Here is a 20,539-nt window from a genome sequence, read left to right on the forward strand (position 1 = left end):
CCGTACTGCGAGATTTTCGCGCAGGCTTGCAAAACCGACATCTAATGACACATATATATATATATTCTGTATTTAGATTTCATTCAGCGCGATTTCTGTGAAAAGCCGGTAATTCAATTGCCGGCTTTTCATTTCTCCTTCACAAACCCGACAGGATATGAGACATGATTACATACAGTAAACCATCTCATATCCCCATTTTTTTTGCATATTCCACACTAGTAATGTTAGTAGTGTGTATGTGCAAAATTTCAGCGCTGTAGCTGCTGAAATAAAGGGTTAAATGGCGGAAAAAATTGGCGTGGGCTCCCGCACAATTTTCTCCGCCAGAGTGGTAAAGCCAGTGACTGAGGGCAGATATTAATAGCCTAGAGAGGGTCCATGGTTATTGGCCCCCCCCTGGCTACAAACATCTGCCCCCAGCCACCCCAGAAAAGGCACATCTGGAAGATGCGCCTATTCTGGCACTTGGCCACTCTCTTCCCACTCCCTGTAGCGGTGGGATATGGGGTAATGAAGGGTTAATGCCACCTTGCTATTGGAAGGTGACATTAAGCCAGATTAATAATGGAGAGGCGTCAATTATGTCACCTATCCATTATTAATCCAATTGTAGGAAAGGGTTAAAAAACACACACACACATTATTAAAAAGGATTTTAATGAAATAAACACAGCGGTTGTTGTAATAATTTATTGTTCTCGCAATCCATTTGCAAACCCTCGCTTGGCAAAATAATAAACGCACAAGATACATACCTTCTGATGTCCTATCACATCCAACGAGGTAATCCATCTGAAGGGGTTAACTAATATTACAGGCACGAGCTGCGATAAACCACTCGCTCGTGCCTGTAATCCCCGGGTGCTGAAAGGAAAGCAGTGATCTATACTTACATTCAGTCGCGGTGAGGCGCCCTCTGGTGGATGTTCTCATGAACTGCAGCCTGGGAACTTTTTCCCACGCTCCAGGTCATATGAGGACATCCACCAGGGGGCGCATCACTGCGACTGAAGGAAATGTAGGTCAATGACCTACATTTCATTCATTCGCTGGGGATTACAGGCACGGAGCACCGCTGCATTTAGCAGGGCTCCTGCCTGTAATATTAGTTAACCCCTTCAGATGGATTACATCGTTGGACGTGATCTGACATCAGAAGGTATGTATTTTGTGCGTTTATTATTTTGCCAAGCGAGGGTTTGCAAATGGATTGAGAAAGCAATAAATTATTACAACAACCGCTGTGTTTATTTCATTAAAATCCTTTTTAATCATGTGTGTGTGTGTTTTTTAACCCTTTCCTACAATTGGATTAATAATGGATAGGTGTCATAATTGACGCCTCTCCATTATTAATCTGGCTTAATGTCACCTTACAATAGCAAGGTGGCATTAACCCTTCATTACCCCATATCCCACCGCTACAGGGAGTGGGAAGAGAGTGGCCAAGTGCCAGAATAGGCGCATCTTCCAGATGTGCCTTTTCTGGGGTGGCTGGGGGCAGATGTTTGTAGCCAGGGGGGTCCTATAACCATGGACCCTCTCTAGGCTATTAATATCTGCCCTCAGTCACTGGCTTTACCACTCTGGCGGAGAAAATTGCGCGGGAGCCCACGCCAATTTTTTCCGCCATTTAACCCTTTATTTTAGCAGCTACAGCGCTGAAATTTTGCACATACACACTACTAACATTAGTAGTGTGGAATATGCAAAAAAAAGGGGGATATGAGATGGTTTACTGTATGTAAACCATGTCTCATATCCTGTCGGGTTTGTGCAGGAGAAGGAAAAAGCCGGCAATTGAATTTCCGACTTTTCACTAACAGCGCTGCGTATTTCTCGCAAGTCACACTGCTGGTCCGTGTGGAATCCATATTTTTCTCGCCCCCATAGACTTTCATTGGCGAATTATTTGCGCAGTACGCTGACAAACGCAGCATGCTGCGATTTTGTACGGCCGTAGAAAGCCGTATAATACTGAACCGTAATATACGGCTAATAGGAGCAGCCCCATTGAGAAGCATTGTGCCGTATGTAATGCGAGTTTTACGGACGTAGTTTATGCGCTCTTATGTACGTAAAACACGCATGTGTGACCCCAGCCTTAGGGTTTGGATTACATTTACAGTTGAGTTAGGGGTGTGTTTGGGTTAGGGTTATGGTTAGGGTTGGGATTAGGGTTATGGGTGTGTTGGGGTTAGGGGTGTGTTGGGGTTAGGGGTGTGGTTAGGGTTGGGATTAGGATTAGAATTGGGGGTTTGCACTGTTTAGGCACATCAGGGGCTCTGCAAATGCAACATGATGCCCGCAGACCATTCTATCAAAGTCTGCATTCCAAAACGCCACTTCTTCCCTTCCGAGACCCGACGTTTGCCCAAACAATGGTTTACCCCCACATATGGGTTATCGGTGTACTCAGGACAAATTGGACAACATCTTTTGGGGTCCAATTTATCCTGTTACTATTGGGAAAATAAAACAAATTCGATCTGAAGTATTTTTTTTGTGAAAAAAAGTTAAATGTTCATTTTTTTTTTTTAAACATTCCAAAAATTCCTGTGAAGCACCTGAAGGGTTAATAAACTTCTTGAATGTGGTTTTGAGCACCTTGAGGGGTGCAGTTTTTAGAATGGTGTCACACTTGGTTATTTTCTATCATATAGACCCCTCAAAATGACTTCAAATGAGATGTGGTCCCTAAAAAAAAATGGTGTTGTAAAAATGAGAAATCGCTGGTCAACTTTTAACCCTTCTAACTCCCTAACAAAAAAAATTTTGTTTCCAAAATTGTGCTGATGTAAAGTAGACATGTGGGAAATGTTAGCTGATGAAGTATTTTGTGTGACATAACTCTGATTTAAGGGCATCAAAATTCAAAGTTGAAAAATTGCAAAATTTTCAACATTTTTGCCAAATTTCCATTTTTTTCACAAATAAACGCAGGTAATATCAAAGAAATGTTACCACTATCATGAAGTACAATATGTCTCAAGAAAACAATGTCAGAATCATCAGAATCTTCAGGATCCGTTGAAGCGTTCCAGAGTTATAACCTCATAAAGGGACAGTGGTCAGAATTGTAAAAATTGGCCCCTCAGGGGAAAGGGGTTAAAAAACACAACTGAATCGAGACCTTTAAGTCAGCTGTCTACAGATGAGTGTTCAAGGACTGACTGTAGATCCATAATACAGTCATGGGCATAAGGCCCAAAGGAGAGGTCGTCCTGCTTTGTGGACTTATTCAGCTAATCATTTGATCAATCACTTTAGATGATGATTTTGAAAGGTCACATGAGTTACTAAGTTACATATTCCCAGACCCACTGAATACTGATGAGGAGTTGTTTTGTCTGAAATTCAAATACATATTAAAAGGATCACAATGAACACAAAATATCTATTATATTATCCTAAAAGAAGACGCGCAAAAATATCCCAAAACAAAAGTTTGAAGATGAGGCCCCTTTAAGAAATATTGCAACAATGTTGCACATATAACCTTCGGAACTCTTCCCTCTGCATCTCCATGATACACATGGCTTGTTTATTTTTCCATCTATTTTCTCCATCAGTGGTGTGTGCACCATTCCAGGATACAGACGTAATTTCAGAAAATAATCCCAGGATTTACTATCTCCGCTGCTTATTGCCTAAACCGGCAGAATATTATTTTAGTCATGAGCCGTGTTGTGCCGGTGAAGCAATAGGAAATACAATTTAATACTATTTCAGAGCAGGAGCTGTGTAATATGGATAGGCCTTTGGGATTAAGGTAAGAAGAAATAATCACGATTCCTCAAAAGTTACCAATGCGTTCTGAATTAATGTATGCAGGCGGCAAAAGGAGCAAGCGGCAAAACAGGAGACGTCTTGCAGAAAGCACATTCCGGAGCACATTCCGGATATGGGAACATTCTCAGGTCATCGTGGGGCAAAGATACGAGAATTTGACATTGGCAAGTCTTGGAAAGTAACTACCCAGGGAAGGGCAGTATTAAATAATGCTGAAAATGGGCGCCAGGGGCGAAACCCTACTACAGGCTATTGATAATAAGGCAGGCGCCATGTGCAACATCTTATTTTTTTATTAATTTGTTCTAGGCAGGAAAGGTTGGGGAATGGTGACACTAAACAAGAATAAAGAAGGACAAAGTTAACATTGTGCAGCCTTACAGCCGTTTGTATCTATCTGAAAAAAAAATCGAGTCCATGATGATCAGAAAAACCACATAAGCAATTATTGGAACCCTGCTGTTACTTGGGGCTGTTCCCTGTGTCTCCTGTTAATCGCCTCGATTCCTCTACATCAGGAAATATCAAATGTCGACAACAACTTATCAGTGGCCACAGCAGTACCTGCAGTAGTCACCGGCCTTCTGAGCCGAGGAGAGAGTGGGACTGGTTTTTAGGGCAAAGACAACACATGATTGGCTGCAGCGGTCATGTGATATCCCCTGCTAAAAAATGAAATGAGGAATCCATGCACTAAGGAAAAGGAGCAGTCTATTAGAGGAGAATTAGAATTGAGCAAATCTCCTAAAATTGTATTCACTGTAGATTGTCTTAATTTAGGTGGGAGATTCTATCTGTATCAAACAAATCTGATTTTAATTGAAGGGGATAAAACATTCTTATTTTAAGCTCCGAGATCGGATACCAGGAGGGCTCGAAGTACAGAGGGGACAGTCGAAGGCGTGTACAGTAAACAATCCGGGGTCAAATGCCAGGAGGGTATGTCAAAACCAGGGAGTACAACATACAGATAGTCAGAGGCCCATTCCAGTGTCAGATACCTAAAGTCAAAGAGCATCAAAAGCAGAGGGGGGAATCCACCAGAAAAGTCACAACGAATCCAAGTTCCTGAAACAGGGTCAGAGGAAACTAAGCAAACACAGCCAGCTTAGGCAAAGCTACAACTGACACTGACTACTAACAGCTAGCCAGCTAAATACCTTGCAAATGATTATAGATGGGAGGAAACATCCGCAGACTAAACCAGATAGAGCAGCAGGGCTGTAAATTAAAATGATGACAGCCCAGCACACCCCAGGATCAGATTGGATGACTGGACTGTCATTAACACAACCAACAGCCTAGCACACTCCACATTCCATAGGGCAGCTGAGCTGTCACTCACAGAGTTCCATTGGCCCTGCCAGTCCTCTGATCAGTTCTTCAAACTTCTATTTTCTGTTTTTAGAGCAAAACAAAAGAAAAAAGAATTTCTCTTGTACATGGAGTAACGTAGGAGAGTGGAGTAAGGTAGGGGAGTTGACTAAGGGGATGACTCTCCTGAGGACATTGCACTGAGTGTGCAATAACTGTTATGACCCCAATGGCGAGGGTCTCAGAGGAACGTGGAAGTCTGAGAATACAAAAATCCAGCTCATAGGGCAGTGGTAACTGGGTTGACCATATATCTACTCCTAACGCCAACACTAGAAGTAGCCGGGGATCATTCCTACGTTGATTCTAGATGACACGCGCCAGCCGGAGAATCTAGCTACCCCTAGTAGAGGAAAACAAAGACCTTTCTTGCCTCCAGAGAAGGGGACCCCAAAGCTGGATAGAAGCCCCCCACAAATAATGACGGTGAGGTAAGAGGAAATGACAAACACAGAAATGAACCAGGTTTAGCACAGAGAGGCCCGCTTACTGATAGCAGAATAAAGAAAGGTAACTTATATGGTCAACAAAAACCCTATCAAAATCCACACTGGAAATTCAAGAACCCCCGAACCGTCTAACGGTCCGGGGGGAGAACACCAGCCCCCTAGAGCTTCCAGCAAAGGTCAGGATATAGATTTGGAACAAGCTGGACAAAAATACAAAACCAAAACAAATAGCAAAAAGCAAAAGGCAGACTTAGCTGATATAACTGGAACCAGGATCAGTAGACAAGAGCACAGCAGACTAGCTCTGATAACTACGTTGCCAGGCATTGAACTGAAGGTCCAGGGAGCTTATATAGCAACACCCCTAACTAACGACCCAGGTGCGGATAAAAGGAATGACAGAAAAACCAGAGTCAAAAAACTAGTAACCACTAGAGGGAGCAAAAAGAAAATTCACAACAGTACCCCCCCCTTAGTGAGGGGTCACCGAACCCTCACCACGACCACCAGGGCGATCAGGATGAGCGGCATGAAAGGCACGAACTAAATCGGCCGCATGAACATCAGAGGCGACCACCCAGGAATTATCCTCCTGACCATAGCCCTTCCACTTGACCAGGTACTGAAGCCTCCGCCTGGAGAGGCGAGAATCCAAGATCTTCTCCACCACGTACTCCAACTCGCCCTCAACCAACACCGGAGCAGGAGGCTCAGCAGAAGGAACTACAGGCACAATGTACCGCCGCAACAAGGACCTATGAAATACATTGTGAATAGCAAACGACACAGGAAGATCCAGACGAAAAGATACAGGATTAAGGATTTCCAATATCTTGTAAGGCCCAATAAAACGAGGTTTAAATTTGGGAGAGGAGACCTTCATAGGAACAAAGCGGGAAGAAAGCCACACCAAATCCCCAACGCGTAGTCGGGGACCCACACCGCGGTGGCGGTTGGCAAAGCACTGAGCCTTCTCCTGTGACAACTTCAAGTTGTCCACCACATGATTCCAGATCTGCTGCAACCTATCCACCACAGAATCCACCCCAGGACAGTCAGAAGGCTCCACATGACCCGAAGAAAAGCGAGGATGGAAACCAGAGTTGCAGAAAAAAGGCGAAACCAAGGTGGCGGAACTAGCCCGATTATTAAGGGCAAACTCAGCCAACGGCAAGAATGTCACCCAATCGTCCTGATCAGCAGAGACAAAACACCTCAAATAAGCCTCCAAAGTCTGATTGGTTCGCTCCGTCTGTCCATTAGTCTGAGGATGGAAAGCAGACGAAAACGACAAATCAATGCCCATCCTACTACAAAAGGATCGCCAGAACCTGGAAACGAACTGGGATCCTCTGTCTGACACAATATTCTCAGGGATGCCGTGCAAACGAACCACGTTCTGGAAAAACACAGGAACCAGATCGGAAGAGGAAGGCAGCTTAGGCAAAGGAACCAAATGGACCATCTTGGAGAAGCGATCACATATCACCCAGATAACGGACATGCCCTGAGATAGCGGAAGATCAGAAATGAAATCCATGGAGATATGTGTCCAAGGTCTCTTCGGGACAGGCAAGGGCAAGAGCAAACCGCTGGCACGAGAACAGCAAGGCTTAGCTCGAGCACAAGTCCCACAGGACTGCACAAATGACCGCACATCCCTTGACAAGGAAGGCCACCAAAAGGACCTGGCCACCAGATCTCTGGTGCCAAAAATTCCCGGGTGACCTGCCAACACCGAGGAATGAACCTCGGAAATGACTCTGCTGGTCCACTTATCCGGGACAAACAGTCTGTCAGGTGGACAAGACTCAGGCCTATCAGCCTGAAATCTCTGCAACACACGTCGCAGATCCGGAGAAATAGCTGACAAGATAACTCCATCTTTAAGAATACCAACAGGATCAGCGACTCCAGGAGCATCAGGCACAAAGCTCCTAGAAAGAGCATCGGCCTTCACATTCTTTGAACCTGGTAAATACGAGACAACAAAATCAAAGCGGGAGAAAAACAATGACCAGCGGGCCTGTCTCGGATTAAGGCGTTTAGCAGACTCGAGATACATCAGATTTTTGTGATCAGTCAAGACCACCACACGATGCTTAGCACCCTCGAGCCAATGACGCCACTCCTCAAATGCCCATTTCATGGCCAACAACTCCCGATTGCCCACATCATAATTTCGCTCGGCAGGCGAAAATTTCCTAGAGAAAAAGGCACAAGGCTTCATAACAGAGCAACCAGGGCCTCTCTGCGACAAAACGGCCCCTGCCCCAATCTCCGAAGCATCCACCTCAACCTGAAAGGGAAGTGAGACGTCAGGCTGGCACAAAACAGGCGCCGAAGTAAACCGGCGTTTCAACTCCTGGAAAGCCTCCACGGCAGCAGGAGCCCAGTTAGCTACATCGGAGCCCTTCTTGGTCATATCCGTCAAAGGTTTCACAATGCTAGAAAAATTAGCGATAAAACGACGGTAGAAGTTAGCGAAGCCCAAGAACTTCTGAAGACTCTTAACTGACGAGGGCTGAGTCCAATCAAGAATAGCTCGGACCTTGACTGGGTCCATCTCCACAGCAGAAGGGGAAAAAATGAACCCCAAAAAGGGAACCTTCTGTACACCAAAGAGACACTTTGAGCCCTTGACAAACAAAGAATTTTCACGCAAAATTTTAAAGACCAACCTGACCTGCTCCACATGCGAATCCCAATTATCAGAAAAAACCAAAATATCATCCAGATAAACAATCAAAAATTTATCCAGATACTTCCGGAAAATGTCATGCATAAAGGACTGAAAAACTGAAGGCGCATTGGAGAGCCCAAAAGGCATCACCAAGTACTCAAAATGACCTTCGGGCGTATTGAATGCGGTTTTCCATTCATCACCTTGCTTAATGCGCACAAGGTTGTACGCACCACGAAGATCTATCTTGGTGAACCACTTGGCACCCTTAATCCGGGCAAACAAGTCAGACAACAGCGGTAAAGGATACTGAAATTTGACAGTGATCTTATTTAAAAGCCGATAATCAATACAAGGTCTCAAAGATCCGTCCTTTTTTGCCACAAAAAAGAATCCCGCACCAAGAGGGGAAGAAGACGGACGAATATGTCCTTTCTCCAGAGACTCCTTGATATATGAACGCATAGCGGTATGTTCAGGTACCGACAGATTAAACAGTCTTCCCTTAGGAAATTTACTGCCTGGGATCAAATCTATAGCACAGTCACAGTCCCTATGAGGAGGCAGTGCACTGGACTCAGACTCACTGAAGACATCCTGATAATCAGACAAATACTCCGGAACTTCCGAAGGCGTAGAAGAAGCAATAGACACAGGCAGGGAATCCTCATGAATACCACGACAGCCCCAACTTGAGACTGACATAGCCTTCCAGTCCAGGACTGGATTATGGGTCTGTAACCATGGCAGCCCTAAAACGACCAAATCATGCATTTTATGTAAAACCAGGAAACGTATCACCTCGCGGTGTTCAGGAGTCATGCACATGGTAACCTGAGTCCAATACTGCGGTTTATTTGCTGCCAATGGTGTAGCATCAATACCCCTAAGAGGAATAGGATTTTCTAATGGTTCAAGAGTAAAACCGCAGCGCTTAGCAAATGAGAGATCCATGAGACTCAGGGCAGCACCTGAATCTACAAACGCCATGACAGGATAAGATGACAGTGAGCAAATCAAAGTTACAGACAGAATAAATTTAGGTTGCAAATTACCAACGGTGACAGGACTAACAACCTTAGCTATACGTTTAGAGCATGCTGAGATAACATGTGTAGAATCACCACAGTAGTAGCACAAGCCATTCCGGCGTCTATGAATTTTCCGCTCATTTCTAGTCAGGATTCTATCACATTGCATTAAATCAGGTGTCTGTTCAGACAACACCATGAGGGAATTTGCGGTTTTTCTATCACATTGCACCGAATTAGGTGTCTGTTCAGACAACACCATGAGGGAATTTGCGGTTTTGCGCTCCCGCAACCGCCGGTCAATTTGAATAGCCAGTGCCATAGTATCATTCAGACCTGTGGGAATGGGAAAACCCACCATAACATTCTTAATGGCTTCAGAAAGGCCATTTCTAAAATTAGCGGCCAGTGCACACTCGTTCCAATGTGTCAGCACGGACCATTTCCGAAATTTTTGGCAATACACTTCAGCCTCGTCCTGCCCCTGAGACATAGACAGCAAGGCCTTTTCTGCCTGAATCTCAAGATTGGGTTCCTCATAAAGTAAACCGAGCGCCAGAAAAAACGCATCAAGATCAGCCAATGCCGGATCTCCTGGCGCCAGCGAAAAAGCCCAATCCTGAGGGTCGCCCCGTAAGAACGAAATAACAATTTTTACTTGCTGAGCAGAATCTCCTGATGAACAGGGTCTCAGGGACAAAAACAATTTACAATTATTCACGAAATTCCTAAACTTAAACCTGTCTCCGGAAAACAGTTCAGGAATCGGTATTTTAGGTTCTGACCTAGGATTTCTGATAACATAGTCTTGTATGCCCTGCACACGAGTAGCCAGCTGGTCCACACTTGTAATCAAGGTCTGGACATTCATGTCTGCAGCAAGCATAGCCACTCTGAGGTAAAGGGGAAGGAGAAAAAAAAAACTCAGAATCTTCTTTCTTATAATCCCTCTTCTGCAATGCATTAAACATTTAATACTGGCCTGGCAAACTGTTATGACCCCAATGGCGAGGGTCTCAGAGGAACGTGGAAGTCTGAGAATACAAAAATCCAGCTCATAGGGCAGTGGTAACTGGGTTGACCATATATCTACTCCTAACGCCAACACTAGAAGTAGCCGGGGATCATTCCTACGTTGATTCTAGATGACACGCGCCAGCCGGAGAATCTAGCTACCCCTAGTAGAGGAAAACAAAGACCTTTCTTGCCTCCAGAGAAGGGGACCCCAAAGCTGGATAGAAGCCCCCCACAAATAATGACGGTGAGGTAAGAGGAAATGACAAACACAGAAATGAACCAGGTTTAGCACAGAGAGGCCCGCTTACTGATAGCAGAATAAAGAAAGGTAACTTATATGGTCAACAAAAACCCTATCAAAATCCACACTGGAAATTCAAGAACCCCCGAACCGTCAAACGGTCCGGGGGGAGAACACCAGCCCCCCTAGAGCTTCCAGCAAAGGTCAGGATATAGATTTGGAACAAGCTGGACAAAAATACAAAACCAAAACAAATAGCAAAAAGCAAAAGGCAGACTTAGCTGATATAACTGGAACCAGGATCAGTAGACAAGAGCACAGCAGACTAGCTCTGATAACTACGTTGCCAGGCATTGAACTGAAGGTCCAGGGAGCTTATATAGCAACACCCCTAACTAACGACCCAGGTGCGGATAAAAGGAATGACAGAAAAACCAGAGTCAAAAAACTAGTAACCACTAGAGGGAGCAAAAAGAAAATTCACAACAAATAACTAGAGAAACTTGTATGAATCGATCTGCAGCCGGCTGATCTGCAAAAGACCGGAGTCTGATCCAAGGAAGAAAGCGGAGGGCATCGAACACAAAGTATCTGCTGAAAGGAAGAAAACTGATTACAAATTGCAGTAAGAGTTTAAACTTTCCAAAGATGGGTGTGAATATTTTAAAGGGAACCTGTCACCTGAATTTGGCGGGACCAGTTTTGGGTCATATGGGTGGGGTTTTCGGGTGTTTTATTCACCCTTTCCTTACCCGCTGGCTGCATGCTGGCCGCAATATTGGATTGAAGTTCATTCTCTGTCCTCCGGTGACAAATTCAGGTAACAAGTTCCCTTTAAGTATAAAAATCAATTGTTAAAACACTACACGCTTCGAAGCCTTCGTCTTCTTCCTCAGGTGTGGTCTTTCAAATGATAATAACATAACGCGTTTCATTTTATACTTAATAAAAGTATCTTCTATCTTTCCTCTGATTGGAGCACAATGCAGTCACATGAAGATTTGGGGCTAATGAATGGAAGGACTATCCAAAATGAAGAAAGAACAAAGGTATCAAAGACTGAAGAAGGAAGAACCAATCAGAGATTTTGTAGTGGCAGGACGGGAATTGGGGAGCAGCTGCCATTTTGCTGGATTAGCCAGAAACAAATTGCAAAAATAAAATGGTTTCTGCTGAATCTGATTTTTTTTAGGAAAATTTGAAGTAATATGCTTTGCTTCAAATCGTTTATCTACAATGAACATTTTTTTTCTCCTCTATTTTCAGAGCACTGTGGACAAATTTTGAAACTAAAGGTAAAGATGGACAATTCTCTTAAAATGTAGCAAAAAAGGAGTTGAACATGCAGCTCTGGATGGGATTGGAGCATCCGATATTTATAAATAACATCGATAAATATAAATAAAGCAAATGAGATGCAAAAGACTCTGCAACATAAAACAACATAAAAAATTCAAATACCCCTCTCCTCCCAACTCTCCACTGTGATAGGATCTCACTCCTGTTCCTCAAAGATTTCTATGCTTAATAAATAGGTTGGAGGTAATCAATGTCATGATCATAAGGAAAAATGTAACAATTGGCTCATTTATTGTAATGAGCAAGAAAAATCCCTGTGTAGATATATAAATCCTCTGCAGACAGTGAACAGCGCTGACTTGTATTAAACACATGAATTCTCAATGTCAGGCTGGTGCCGCAGAAAGCACATTATTAATATAGATCATCGTTTTTCCTGGATTCATTTGTATCAGGAAGTTTCTGAAGTGTAATTCTATAGATATTTCTTATAAATTACTGCTGCAGATTCATTCAATCCAGATAAATTATGTTTCGAGATTAATGGCGGCGTTCCGTGAGGTTATAGATTACGGCGCGCACATTACTTACACCACAAGAGACTCTGCTTTCATTTATTAGACATTTATGAGGTTCTGCATGAAGCCCTCGATTATTTACACTGGATACAGGTTTGATGACTCACCCTTGCTTTAATGAGGCGTGCTCTCCGCAATTTCAGAGATCATGGTCTGCGCCCTAAGAGCTCACGTTGTCTCCCGGCTGAACTGATCACCTGCAAGGAGAAACAAAATGGAAAAATTAGAAAAGAAAAAATAAAGGGAAAATAGGTTACATGTGGTCAAGTCACTTATTTTACTTCTGTTTTACAGATCTTAAGCGTCATCACATAGTGTGCTCCAGAGCTGAACTCAAATGCAGTCCAATAGCTCATCATAATGCACAAACCAACCTGTTTTGGAGGAAGAAATTGCCCCCCCCATTACCCACACAGTTTGCATCAATTACTACACCAGCAGAATAGTGAGCACAGCTCTGGAATATAATACTGTAAACAATGTTTCTGTTTGTTTTCACTCTCACCCCTATAATCCTTCACTTTCTGCTAACTCCCCTAATCCCTACACCTAGTAATGAACTGTTCATCTCTTCCTCAATCCTCCCCATCCATCTCACCTCCTCTATCACAAATTTCCATAACCTCTCTAACTTTATACCCATTCGCCCAGCACCCCCTTCCCCAGTCCCACTAACGAGCTCTGTGGAACACTCGCTCTGTAACAAACTTTCCTACATCCATGATCTTTTTATTACTAACAAACTTTCCTTCCTCACCATCACTGAAACCTGGCTCACCCCTTCTGACACAGCCTCTCCTGCTGCACTTTGGTATGATGGATTCCACCTTTCTCACACACCCCGCCCCAGCAAGCATGGCAGAGGAGTTGTTTTTCTCCTGTCAGATAACTGCTCCTTCACCCCAATCCCACTTACACCCTCTGTTACCCTCCCTACCTTTGAGGTGCACTCTGTGCGCATCTACTCCCCCTCCAACTGGCTGTCATTTACCGCCCCCCAGGGCCAGCCACCACCTTCTCTGACCACTTGACCACCTGGCTTCTTCATTTCCTTTCTGCAAACATTCCCACTATCATCATGGGCGACTTCAACATCTCCATTGACACTTCCCTCTCAGCTGCCACTAAACTTCTATCTCTCACTTCCTCCTTCGGCCTCGCTCAATGGTCTTCTGCAGCCACTCACAAAGATGGTCACACACTGGACCTCATCTTCACCCGCCTCTGCTCCCTATCTAACCACTCTAACTCACCTCTTCCTCTTTCTGACCACTATCTACTCACATTCTCTTCCCTCTCCACTCCTTGTCTACGATCCCCACCCCACAAACTTGCACACCCTCACAGAAATCTTAAACAGCTGTAGCTTTGGAATCTCTTGCCTCTCTCACACATACCAAAGCTCGCAAAATCAGACAGCCCTGGCACATCAGCCTGACCAAAGAACTGAGGCGAGCTTCCAGGACTGCTGAGCGCAGATGGAAAAGATCCCACTCCAATGAACACTTCATCGCATTCAAACAGTCCCTCACTACTTTCAAGACCAGACTCGCCACAGCTAAACAAACCTACTTCTCATCTCTCATATCCTCCCTGTCTCACAATCCTAAACAGTTATTCTACACCTTCAATTCTCTCCTCCGTCCCCCAGCACCTCCTCCCTCCCCACTCATCTCAGCTGAAGACTTTGCCTCATTTTTCAAGCAGAAGATTGAAAACATCAGAGACAGTTTTAGTGGACAACCCCTAGAGCCCTTCCTCCCAACTACCCAGCCCTCCACCTCCAAAACCAACTTCTCCACCATTACAGAAGATCAACTCTCCACTCTTTTCTCAAGATCACATCTCACTACCTGTGCACTCGACCCGATCCCATCCCACTTCATCCCAAACCTCACCACAGTCTTCATCCCAACCCTAACTGATCTCTTCAACCTAACACTAACAACTGGTGTTTTCCCCTCAAGCTTTAAACATGCCTCAATCACACATATCCTCAAACAGCCCTCTCTTGACCCATCCTCTGTATCTAGCTATTGCCCTATATCACTTCTCCCCTATGCCTCAAAACTACTGGAACAACACGTCCATCTTGAACTGTCCTCCCATCTATTTTCCTGCTCCCTCTTCGACATCTTACAATCTGGCTTCTGGTCACACCAATCCACTGAAACTGCCTTAACTAAGGTCACCAATGACCTTTTAACCGCCAAGAGCAAGCGACACTACTCTATCCTCCTCCTGGACCTGTCCTCTGCCTTTGACACAGTGGACTATTCCCTGTTGCTGCGGACCCTCTCATCCCTTGGCATCACAGACTTGGCCCTATTCCTGGATCTCATCATACCTAACTGGCCAGACATTCAGCGTCTCCCACTCACACACCACCTCCTCACCTCGCCCCCTATCTGTCGGAGTCCCACAAGGTTCAGTTCTAGGGCCCTTGCTCTTCTCCATTTACACCTTTAGCCTGGGACAGCTCATAGAATCTCACGGCTTTCAGTATCATCTCTATGATGACGACACACAGATTTACATCTCTGGACCAAATATCACCACCCTACTAACCAGAATCCCTCAATGTCTGTCCGCTATTTCATCCTTCTTCTCTGCTAGATTTCTAAAACTTAACATGGACAAAATAGAATTCATCGTCTTTCCCCCATCTCACGCAACCCCCCCCCAACGAACCTATCCATTAAAGTAAATGGCTTCCACTCTCCCCTGTCCCACAAGCTCGCTGTCTTGGGGTGATCCTTGACACTGTCCTCTCCTTCAAACCACATATCCAAGCCCTTTCCACTTCCTGCCACCTTCAACTCAAAAATATTTCACGGATCCGTACATTCTTAAACCAAGAATCTGCAAAAACCCTAGTCCATGCCCTCATCATCTCCTGCCTCGACTACTGTAACCTCCTGCTCTGTGGCCTCCCCTCTAACACTCTTGCACCCGTCAAATCTATTCTAAACTCTGCTGCTTGACTAATCCACCTGTTCCCCCACTATTCCCCGGCCTCTCCCCTCTGTCAATCCCTTCACTGGCTCCCTATTACCCAGAGACTCCAGTACAAAAGCCTAACCATGACATACAAAGCCATCCACAACCTGTCTCCTCCATACATCTGTGACCTTGTCTCTCAGTACTTTCCTGCACGCAACCTACGATCCTCACAAGATCTCCTTTTCTACTCCCCTTGTCACGGCGGTCCTACTCCGGTACCACACAATCAACAGAGCAAGAGAATAGTGAACAATTCCAGAACCTTTATTTAGGCAAAAACACGAAAGGTCCATATATATGATCCACCACACTGAGGATACACTAGTCCAGAACACGAATGCAGTTCAGTAACAGGATAAAAGTCCAACAATCCTGCAGAGAGGATAGCATAGTCAATATACTCCTCTTTCTCTCTGATATGCTCTTTACATCATTCCACACCAGACTGATCTGGGTCTCACCTCCCTGATATTTTCAAGTCTCCCTCCTCATTCACAGGTCAGGAGGGGGGAAGGTCTCAGGGACTCATTGTTTCAACAAGCTAGGTCAACATGTCATTAGCATACTAGCAAAAAACATTATTAACTGACCCTGTGGAGAGATAACAATACAGAACTGTGGGGAGAATATCAGATGGCAAATAACTCATCCTACAAGAGAACACCATGAAAATAAGTAAAATAGAAATATACACAAAAATGATACCCACATAGCATATCACACCATCACACCCCTCTTATATCCTCTTCCCACAATCGCATACAAGATTTCTCTCATGCATCACCCCTACTCTGGAACTCTCTACCACAACACATCAGACTCTCGCCTACCGTGGAAACCTTCAAAAAGAACCTAAAGACTCACCTCTTCCGACAAGCCTACAGCCTGCAGTAACCACCAATCGACCAAACCGCTGCACAACTAGCTCTACCCTCACCTATTGTATCCTCACCCATCCCTTGTAGATTGTGAGCACTCACGGGCAGGGTCCTCTCTTCTCCTGTACCAGTTGTGACTTGTATTGTCTAAGATTATTGTACTTTTTATTATGTATACCCCTCCTCACATGTAAAGCGCCATGGAATAAATGGCGCTATGATAATAAATAATAATACAGGATGTAACTCAGGAACAGTAATGTAATGCATGTACACAGTGACTGCACCAGCAGAATAGTGAGTGCAGCTGTGGAGTATAATACAGGATGTAACACAGGATCAGTAATGTAATGCATGTACACAGTGACTGCACCAGCAGAATAGTGAGTGCAGCTCTGGGGTATAATACAGGATGTAACTCAGGATCAGTAATGTAATGTATGTACACAGTGACTGCAGCAGCAGAATAGTGAGTGCAGCTCTGGAGTATAATACAGGATGTAACACAGGATCAGTAATGTAATGTATGTACACAGTGACTGCACCAGCACAATAGTGAGTGCAGCTCTGGAGTATAATACAGGATGTAACTCAGGATCAGTAATGTAATGTATGTACACAGTGACTGCACCAGCAGAATAGTGAGTGCAACTCTGGGGTATAATACAGGATGTAACTCAGGATCAGTAATGTAATGTATGTACACAGTGACTGCACCAGCAGAATAGTGAGTGCGGCTCTGGAGTATAATACAGGATGTAACTCAGGATCAGTAATGTAATGTATTTACACAGTGACTGCACCAGCAGAATAGTGAGTGCAGCTCTGGAGTATAATACAGGATGTAACACAGGATCAGTAATGTAATGCATGTACACAGTGACTGCTCCAGCAGAATAGTGAGTGCAGCTCTGGAGTATAATACAGGATGTAACTCAGGATCAGTAATGTAATGTATGTACACAGTGACTGCACCAGCAGAATAGTGAGTGCAGCTCTGGGGTATAATACAGGATGTAACTCAGGATCAGTAATGTAATGTATGTACACAGTGACTGCACCAGCAGAATAGTGAGTGCAGCTCTGGAGTATAATACAGGATGTAACTCAGGATCAGTAATGTAATGCATGTACACAGTGACTGCTCCAGCAGAATAGTGAGTGCAGCTCTGGGGTATAATACAGGATGTAACTCAGGATCAGTAATGTAATGTATGTACACAGTGACTGCACCAGCAGAATAGTGAGTGCAGCTCTGGAGTATAATACAGGATGTAACTCAGGATCAGTAATGTAATGTATATACATAGTGACTGCACCAGCAGAATAGTGAGTGCAGCTCTGGAGTATAATACAGGATGTAACTCAGGATCAGTAATGTAATGTATGTACACAGTGACTGCACCAGCAGAATAGTGAGTGCAGCTCTGGAGTATAATACAGGATGTAACTCAGGATCAGTAATGTAATGTATGTACACAGTGACTGCACCAGCAGAATAGTGAGTGCAGCTCTGGAGTATAATACAGGAGGTAACTCAGGATCAGTAATGTAATGTATGCACACAGTGACTGCTCCAGCAGAATAGTGAGTGCATCTCTGGGGTATAATACAGGATGTAACTCAGGATCAGTAATGTAATGTATGTACACAGTGACTGCACCAGCAGAATAGTGAGTGCAGCACTGGAGTATAATACAGGATGTAACACAGGATCAGTAATGTAATGTATGTACACAGTGACTGCACCAGCAGAATAGTGAGTGCAGCTCTGGAGTATAATTCAGGATGTAACTCAGGATCAGTAATGTATGTACACAGTGACTGCACCAGCAGAATAGTGAGTGCAGCTCTGGGGTATAATACAGGATGTAACTCAGGATCAGTAATGTAATGTATGTACATAGTGACTGCACCAGCAGAATAGTGAGTGCAGCTCTGGGGTATAATACAGGATGTAACTCAGGATCAGTAATGTAATGTATGTACACAGTGACTGCACCAGCAGAATAGTGAGTGCATCTCTGGGGTATAATACAGGATCTAACTCAGGATCAGTAATGTAATGTATGTACACAGTGACTGCACCAGCAGAATAGTGAGTGCAGCTCTGGAGTATAATACAGGATCTAACTCAGGATCAGTAATGTAATGTATGTACACAGTGACTGCACCAGCAGAATAGTGAGTGCAGCTCTGGAGTATAATACAGGATGTAACTCAGGATCACTAATGTAATGTATGTACACAGTGACTGCACCAGCAGAATAGTGAGTGCAGCTCTGGGGTGTAATACAGGATGTAACTTATGTTGAATGAAAAGACATAGCAAATCAGAAAAACTATGTTACATTTCTATTTGGAGGTATTTGCTAATATTATTTTTATTACACCTTCTACAGGTTGGGATAGCAGCAGTTTCTTTTTATACTTTAGGAGAGCATACAAAGAATTTTTCTTTAGACTAAAAAAATGTTGTTTCGTTATCAGCTAAAATCACTTTCAATTAAAATATTAACAGAATGAAAAGTTTCACAAAGGGTTTATGAATCAGTAGATGAGCTGCAGCATACCCTCCCTCTCCTGTGACATTGTGCAGCCTATTCATGCACTAATTAATAGGAACAGTCAGAATGTTTCGTATTCTTCTAATTCTACTGATATTTTCTCTTCTGTATTTCAATCTTCGCTGTCCTAATTAGTCAGCTAATGTGTTAGATCACCACAGCAGGATTATCCATCCACAATCTGAGCACTAAGCTCCATGTCTGGCGATGGTGATGAGCGCGGGGATCCGCAGACATGTCCTACAGTGAACCGCAGCCACAAATGTCATATTCCTAATGACATTGCACAGGGTAAAGAAGACTTGTGCTCCTGACATGGGAGACAGGATGAGAACAAGCTCTGGGTGACCTTTACTAAATCATTTAATCTCCTTGTGCCTGGAGAGGGAGTATTTCTCGGAGAATGGGAGGAAGCCCGTAGGGTTTCAACTTCACCTCATGGTTATATCTCAGCCTTTTCTGGCTTGATATATTTGATACATTTGTTGGATGGTTCCAGGGATGTGTTGCAGTTTTGGGCTCAAGGCTGCACATCTAGCCTTTACTGTAGAACTTTACATTGGTTATAGGGGTGAGAGGTAAGTAATGAGGAAATCTGATGAAATTCAATTCTTTGATTTGCAAAATTTTGCCAGGAACTTAAAATTCTCATCTCAGCAAAATAAAGTGTCTTATTATGTTCTGAGATCTCTCCAGACTCCACAACATAATGAACGTTCAAAAAAAAAGAAATAATAATTACACTCATCCGATACTCGCCTGTCCAGCCTCACAGCCCTTCTTATGCCGGTTGCCCCTTCTTCCAGTCTTCAGAATTTCCCTCTCGACATGTCCTGGCCTCTTTGGTCCCTCTGTGATGATGAGACTTCAAGATATCATGACATTGTCTGCACACGATGGCATTACGATGTCATGATGTCTGAGACCTCGTCAAAGCTGAAGGGTTCAAGATTGGAGGACATGGTGGGAGAAGACAACAGGAGAAAGCACCACTGTAGAGAAGGGCTGCGCAGGTGGACAACTGAGCACCAGAACAACTTGAATACAATTTGTTTTCGTTTTTTTTAATTAAATTCCTTTCTGGCCCCTTTGTTTCCATCATAATGACCTCTACATGTAATCCTTTTTTATCTAAATTTGCATGAAGCAAATTACCTAAAATTCAGAATTGCCGAAATCCCCGAATTTTGGGAATTTCTACACTTAGTTGGAAATGATTCACTCATTTGTAGCAAGATGCCCTCACTGCCACATCTCCTTACTGTCCATCTGATTGTGTGTAAGGGATGGAGTTAATTAATTTCATGGTTCACATTTTCAGATAGTAGGAAACATAACGGGATCTACGATGAGATATTGGAGAGCAAGAGGCCCATCTACCGATCATGCATCGGAGCTGCCTGATGTCTGTATCCGCCATTGTTAGGGTCTTAGACCAAAATCTAACATACAAAATTCATCAATTTCAATAACATTTTAATATGTGGCCGAAATGAAGCAAATAACCCTCACATGGCGCATATCAGGTCAATATTACCCCTTAATGGCTTAGAAAGGGATTGTAACTAAGCTTCCCATGGGCAACACAGTAATTTATAATGCAGGGGTCCAAAATTTATAAGAA

The 20,539-nt window shown here is 43.9% G+C and overlaps 1 protein-coding gene across 4 annotated transcripts in view; it reads right to left on the reverse strand.

Moving 5' to 3' along the window:
• Positions 1–20,539, reverse strand: part of LRFN2 (leucine rich repeat and fibronectin type III domain containing 2) — a 579,865-nt gene that overhangs the window by 332,259 nt on the left and 227,067 nt on the right. For all 4 annotated transcript variants that reach the window (XM_077282049.1, XM_077282052.1, XM_077282050.1 and 1 more), the window contains exon 2: positions 12,575–12,664. The gene's annotated coding sequence lies outside the window, so the exon portion shown is untranslated. The remainder of the gene's footprint in view (positions 1–12,574; positions 12,665–20,539) is intronic.

The sequence above is a fragment of the Ranitomeya variabilis genome, chromosome 2, assembly GCF_051348905.1.
Source record: "Ranitomeya variabilis isolate aRanVar5 chromosome 2, aRanVar5.hap1, whole genome shotgun sequence".
In the NCBI taxonomy this organism is placed as follows: domain Eukaryota; kingdom Metazoa; phylum Chordata; class Amphibia; order Anura; family Dendrobatidae; genus Ranitomeya; species Ranitomeya variabilis.